The sequence below is a fragment of the Ischnura elegans genome, chromosome 6, assembly GCF_921293095.1.
Source record: "Ischnura elegans chromosome 6, ioIscEleg1.1, whole genome shotgun sequence".
Lineage (NCBI taxonomy): Eukaryota > Metazoa > Arthropoda > Insecta > Odonata > Coenagrionidae > Ischnura > Ischnura elegans.
The window spans coordinates 1,617,524-1,624,696 of record NC_060251.1 but is presented as its reverse complement, the minus strand read 5'-3'; the positions used below and the strand labels follow the sequence as shown (position 1 = coordinate 1,624,696).

Sequence of the window (7,173 nt, the reverse complement as noted above, 5' to 3'; positions counted from 1 at the left end):
TAAAAAAATAATAGGAAACTACCCTATTCTCCTTTCTCCTACTGTCATTACGTCAGGCGATCCATACTTCCTTTAACGTCAGACGAATGTTTGGTTTTCCAAAAACTTCTTTATTTTATTCAAATGTTAGTTTTTTTGTCTTACACTCCTTCAAGCAACTTTCTCACTTCCTTCCTTCTCAGCGATTCTCCCCCTCCTTTTCTATTAACAAATTCCTGATTAAATAAATGTCATTCATTGAACATCAGCATCAGTAGTTTAATATCAAGCGTTACAATGCTTTACTATATTAATTAATTTCTACGTTTATTGATACGTGGGTAATTTAGCATATTATCTGCTTGTATATTTTTCAAAATAACGATAGCATAGGCTATTCGAGTTCTCCGCCAGGTAATCTCTTCCATGGCTGCCGACGTTTCGGGGTACGAGTCGTACTCCATCTGCAGTGCTTCCTCACTCAGCCCTGAAGATGGAGTACGACTCGTACCCCGAAATGTTGGCAGCCATGGAGGAGATTACCCGGTGGAGAACTCGAATAGCCTTTACTACCAGCATACGCCGAAAAAGCACCCTTCTTTTCTAACCATAACATGATACGAACTGAAACAAATTCGTATTCCCGGTGTTGAATTCAGGCATTCTTAAGTATTTTTATATTGAATTTGAGTTTTTCTAGCGTATGATTTGCTGGAACATTTATCCATTACATTTTTATTTGGGTTTAAGTTTTTTATTCTCAACGTGGAAAATGGTATATTCAATTAAATTGTCTCTATTACCACCGCATATTGACCAGTGTAGTCAGCAATTATTTTTTCTAATTTAGAAGTTTTGTCTAAATAGCGTTGGATTTTCAGCTGAGATTGATTGGCTCTATGAAAAACTGAATCTAAAGCAATTATTCAATTATTATTATTATATACCCGCAATACAATTTGATTCGATTTTTCACAAAACACTGCAGTGATGTGCTTATAATTTTTTTTAGAGAAAAATTTCCAATATTTCTTTGCGATCGGTTGCGACTCTCGTCGGATGAAAGGCATGGATCGTTGGGGAAATGGATAAAAAGCATTAAGTATCTTCAGGTTTTGGAGCAGAAGATGTAGGATACAGATCACATCGATTTGTAAAGTGAGATACCTTAAAACTCTAAATATCTTCCAATCTGTCCAACACACGTTCTAGATTTTTATCCTCTACCATCTTTCGAACGCCTTCACTCCTTCCTCGCTCTATTTCCTGAGTTCATGTATCCGCGCTGTTCAGCACTACGCTGATCACTGCTCACTGTTCTTTTTTTACACAACCATGCATAGAGTCTCACCTATCACATCGCATAGGCACCTGATCAGACAAATTCCTCTGCGAGCCTAGCTTAAGCTTGCATCGTCGCGTCAAACTAGGATTTTCTGAGGTAAATTTATTTTATTTGAAGATTTGCCAAAATTTCGCAATTACGTACTTTACTGCATGTGGCAGCATCGTATAAGTGGTGAGCAATCATCTAAATTTTGCTCCGATTTGAGATTGAGATACCTTATTTTGTGAGAATTCCAAAGAGAAAAAAATCATTTGTCTTGACCAGGATTCGAATCCGGACCCCCCATCCCCGATTTCCGGTCAGTTAATTTACCGATCCATCGTTCCCATATTTGGATATTTATGGAGCATAATGGTCAGGATGGTGTGGATTTCTGAGCATATTATGCGACTAGCAATTCAAGACGAGCGCACAGCGCCACAGCCGGAGAGTAAACCCCGAACTTTGATCACATTGAGGTGTTCGCTCTTGATTACCTAAAGTATACCCGGAATAGCCACGGTGACACGTTTACGGAGCCTTCCGCAATATTAAAATTGTGCGAAAATTCCACAGAGAAAAAATCATTCGCTTTCGCGGGGGTTCCGGTCAAGGCGAATGATTTTTAGCCCGTCTATTTTTCTGCACAATTTGTGCATTGCGGATGACTCCGTTTCGGTTTTTCCACTGTGGCTAGTCTCCGTACACATAAATTGAGATTTCTTCCTTTATTTGACCGCGTGGAACCGGGAAGAGTTTTCGCGGATGGACATGTTGATGACCTGGGGGGGTGTGCTTGAATCGCTCGGGATTGATTCCGGCACGGAATAATCCCGATCTCTCATTCCGTGTCGGAATCGTTTTGCTCGGGATTTGGTGTGCTTGAAATTTTCTAGCCGATTGTCGGCTTCGAGTGTTGCTATCTAGATTCAACCCGAGCGATAGACGTGGCAACGTCGGGTTTAGGACGTAAATACGGCCGTTGTTAACGCCGAGCCTACAAATATTTACAAAACAATCGACAGCAGAAATTCAGATACCGCTGATATAAATTAATACAACTAAACAACATAAGGAAATACTTCTTCAATTTGTGAAGGTAAGTAACCTCATAAGTAACTGGAACCAATTTTGATTCTATTGTTTGTAATATTTAATGTTTTTTATCAGTGTTTACTTTTCAGAAAGTGAAAGCATGAACAACGGAAAACTAAAAAATAATTTTACTGCCAAAGAAGGAGCAATGCATTGGCAGCAGGTGACGCTGAAACCAGCTGAAAATTAAAGAATGTATGAGGTTATGGAAGTGATGGAGAAAGGAAATAATGAAAATTGAATGAATTTATGTATTGCGAAGTAAATACTTATCATTTTCAACCACAAATCATCGACACGGCTTCTCACAATTTTGTAAGTGCTATGACTTTTTCGCCGCATAAATAATAAAACAGATTCGGTTAATGAAGAGTTACGCATATTTTTGTATGGCGATAATTTTAATAGCTATGAGTGGAACAATGTATCGGTATCATGGGTGATATATCTCTTTACAGTCTTCGCAAGATAAATATGCTCCCAAGGGCAAAGCAGCCGCCCAATCAAAAGATGTAATCCACACTGCGAGTGGGGCTCCAGTAGCTCAATATTTCCAGAGGCGGGTGGCTGATATAATAAGTGGAAATGCAATTCTTGGCTATTTCAATATTAATGAGTAGGTGATTTTTTTTTATGAGGAGAGGTTTTTTTAAAGTTGTCCTTTGAATAATAATTCTCTATGCACAATGTTATTACTTTAATACTATTCTAAAATTGCTATTAATAGTGTAAAATCATATTATACTATGTAATTTATTAATCTAAATACTGTAAATATTAACATTATGAACTTAAAAACCCTCATTGCCCTTTTTAAAAATATTATATTATTTACAAAATATTTATTTCAGATACCAACACCAGTGTAGAGTGATTGAAAGAATTCCAGAGAAGCCATTGTTACTACAGGAGAGTGTATTCTACCCGAAGTTAAGCAATTAGAGGAAACAAAAAAAAGTTAATGCAAAATGCTTAGATTGGAAAGGGAGGAACTAAAACTAGTAAACATTGAGGCCAAGATCGACAAAATTAATTTTTAGTTGTCAAACTTTGTATTTGATTATTTGTGTTCAATATAATAATTGAATTCTACCATTGAAATATTTCATATGAATACCTCTCCTATAACCAATAACTAAATTGAATGAATTCTTCTCGGATTCTCAGCCAGGTTAATTATTTTGTATAAGCCGACGTTTTGAGAGACGAATTGTCTCCCATCTTCAAGGTCGTGTTACTCTTTGAAAGTCCAATTTCACAAAATTTCACCTGGCTGAGAACCCGAGATGAATTCATCAAAGAATCATCAATATCAAAGAATTCATCAATAGTATTCACCCGGAGAAATTAAAATCGTTTAATAACTAATTTGTTTACCTCCATCCAAATTGCATTCTCATGATAATCATAAATATTAACCTTAGTAACTTTTCCCCTAATAATATTCTTTAAAATTAGTATATTCATACTAGCAGGGCTAAAGGGAGTAAAAAAAAATTAGGATTACTACTAGGGAAGGTGAAATTAAATGAAATCTCTAGATTAAATAACATTTTTTTATTTGAACCACTTGAAATACAGTATGCAATAGCATTTTATTAATTAATCTAGACTCCTTGAACCCAAAAAAGGCATTTTTGTCACAACTTTCAGTGAATATTAGGCTTCTGTCCATTATAGATACGTTATTTTGTTTCAACCCACATTTGTTAACTTTGAAGGTAAGCATAAATAACGAGAACTCTTCCAAGTAACTTTCGGCGTCCAAAAATTACTAAATGCACCTTCAAGTACATCCTTTGATTTCGTTCAGCAGCAACAGGAAACATAGTTAACCACAGCATACACAGCACACAGACATTCGATATTCGTGCCGGGTTCTTCAACGCGTACAGTGGTACATTCGAGCATGTTAATTTGTATGGTCTTCGAAAATTAACATAATGTTTCTGGAGGTACATCACACGCGCAGCCGCGTATGTAGTGCAAACATCTGAAATTGCATCATAACCTGAATTAATGGCAATGAATATGCTTTTAAAATTTAGGAAACTCAAATAATTCAAGGTGAAGGGACTTAATTACGTTAATAAAATTTACTCATAAGCACATTACCCTGATACGATTTCAGCAAAAATGTTACTCGCCCTTAGTTTCTACTGAAATCGATGAGGATATTCCTTCGGAATGACATCTGTGAGAGATTCAATCAAATCTCTTGTCAATACCTTTGAGAGACAAAAAGGGCTCTTGAATTCGCCGTCGCCCACATTGAAGGAATCCTCTGTTTCCCTGAAGTATCTCGTTCTTCCAAAAACTTCACCTTCTTCCTATTCTAATTCTCTCATTAACCGCAAATAAACCATAACATCCGCCATATTGCTCAAGATTGCGACACGGAATTATAATCTCACCTAACTACGACCACTCGGCTTTCATTCCGGCACGGAATCAGCAGATCCCGAGCAAAATCTCATCTCGAGCGTTTCAAGCACACCAAATCACATTCCGTATTTGATTTTGATTATTGAGCAGTTAATCGTGGCCGTATAGATAATATATATCACTAGCAATGCATATTCCAAAAGGAAACAATGACAAAACTAATATTAAAAAATTACACCTATACACGTTCTTCGCCCTTTAACTGCGCATTATTCACAGCACCAACCAACATCAATTTCACAATTTCGTTATTCCTAGCACAATTTGTGTAGACCGTTATTTAGAAGTCAACATAATCACTTTTGTAAATGCACAGTTATATCAACTCCGATATTGGTTGTTGCCTCTTCAGGATTATTCAACCTAATATAGAAGCCATTTACCCCGTTCTTCTCAACCATGCCGTTGAATGTAAATTAGGTAGTATAACTTAATGATTTTAATAATAATTTTGCCTCAACTGAGAGCAAAATTGTTGTAAAAAATGAGATTTTCACAAAAACATAAGCGCCCTTCTTCCTTTAACAGCATACATTGTTTTTCTGGATTTAGTTTCAAATAATTTCTGCAGGTGTTGTTCTAGCAATCTCTGAAACCAAAATCATTAATTTTTTCTCATTTTTCTCGAATCTTCACCTTGGTATAATATCTGGTTCTGGCACTCATGTCTTCAATTATAGCTACAGTTGATAGGTGTCTTGGAGTGTTGGTCTTTAGGAATGAAATACAAAACTTTTGGGCAACGTTTCGGTATATTTTTATACATTCATCAGGGCTACGCATGAATATAATTTCAATAACTTGAATCATAAAGGTATGACAGGTTATTACAACGTTTTTTACAATAATAAAATAAAAAGAATTCAATTGTAAATTATGTAAAAAGAGGAGACAAGAATTTTGATAAACCTTCTTTCCAATGAATATAATTTTTTATTAATTCTTACTAAGCTAATTTCAGGTTATAGTTACCTATCAATTTTGATTTCTTTGTATAAAATACATTTATATAATATTTATTATTAAAGACCTACACTCCATGACTCCAATCAACTTTAAAAATTGAGGACAAGAGAGAAAACAAAACGAAAAGCCATCGTTTAATCTTCTATTTTGCCATGTAAATTTTGTGCGTAGATAATCACTCTGGTTTACTCATTCAGAGGGTACAACGCCGTGCCTTATCCCATTCCATTTTTATTTATTTTATCTAAATTTGTTTCTTTAATTTCATTCACTATATGTGTTTTTTGATTACATTAATTTAAATATTAATGTGTGCTTTGATAGGTTCATCTTTTTGATTGTTTATTGTTCGTTTAAATGAACGTTGCGTTGTTGATAAAAAGAAGTACATTTTTGGAAAGAAAGTTTAAGAGAGAAGACACGCATGGAAGAGGGGTAGTGCCAAATCGATAATATTTCAAGGGAGTTTATATTACTTCAGGGATCCCGACGTCACAAGGGGTTTCCCAACTGATTTGTATGTCGGCTTTGCATTTGGGATTTTTCCATTCAAAGTTTTGTCCGCCTCGAATCCACGTGGAACGGGCGGCGTGTGCTGCCTCGTCGTCTCCCAATGATCGGTGGGCCTCGCGAGGCAAGGTCATGCATGATGCGAGGGAGAGAGACACGCGAAGGCTGGTTGGTCCATCCGTCAGGGCGCGTGCCAAGGTGACGAGTGAGTGATGTTCTCGCGTGCGGACGACGAACTGCAAATTCAGGAAGTGATGTAAGTAATACTCTGGGATGAGTGCTCTGCCCAGTCACCAAAAACGATAGCAAAGCTTGGCGTGTACTTGCCTAAGGTAGGCACAGATGGACCAGGTCATTTTCGTCGTAGGAAAGGGTAGGGAATGAAATGTTGAGGAAAACCCGGTGCGAGACATTAAAAAATTTAAATTCAAATAATATTTATTATACATCTGCGCAAAAAAAATCATAGCAGTATTTACAAAACTCTTCACACTAGATATTAATGTAAATTTTGCAATTTAACGAAGAAGATAACTTATACAATTCGATTACATAGGATTTATAAATTATAAACGTCAACGATATAAGCCATCCTGAGCCACATGGCTTATCCGAAGATACTTACTTCAACAAATACAGTTAAGTAGAGGATAGCGCATTAACATAACATATAAAAGTAACACATATTAGTTCCGAGATTGTTGTTATGTTTGATGTTGTATCATTTGATGATTTGTTAAATAATAATGGCCTCGGTGTAAATAAATTAAATAAATTAAATAAATTAAATAAATTTGTCTGCCTCGGTGACGGTGGGGTTAAGTCCTCGCCTGGCAAGCCGTAGGTCGCGG

At 36.2% G+C, this 7,173-nt stretch overlaps 1 long non-coding RNA gene across 1 annotated transcript; it reads left to right on the top strand.

Moving 5' to 3' along the window:
- Nucleotides 1-2,104: 2,104 nt before the first annotated feature.
- LOC124161002 lies at nt 2,105-3,493 on the top strand. The gene is made up of 4 exons (XR_006865296.1): nt 2,105-2,405; nt 2,477-2,716; nt 2,860-3,017; nt 3,253-3,493. It is a non-coding gene; the product is annotated as an uncharacterized LOC124161002 (long non-coding RNA).
- The last annotated feature ends 3,680 nt before the right edge of the window (nt 3,494-7,173 follow it).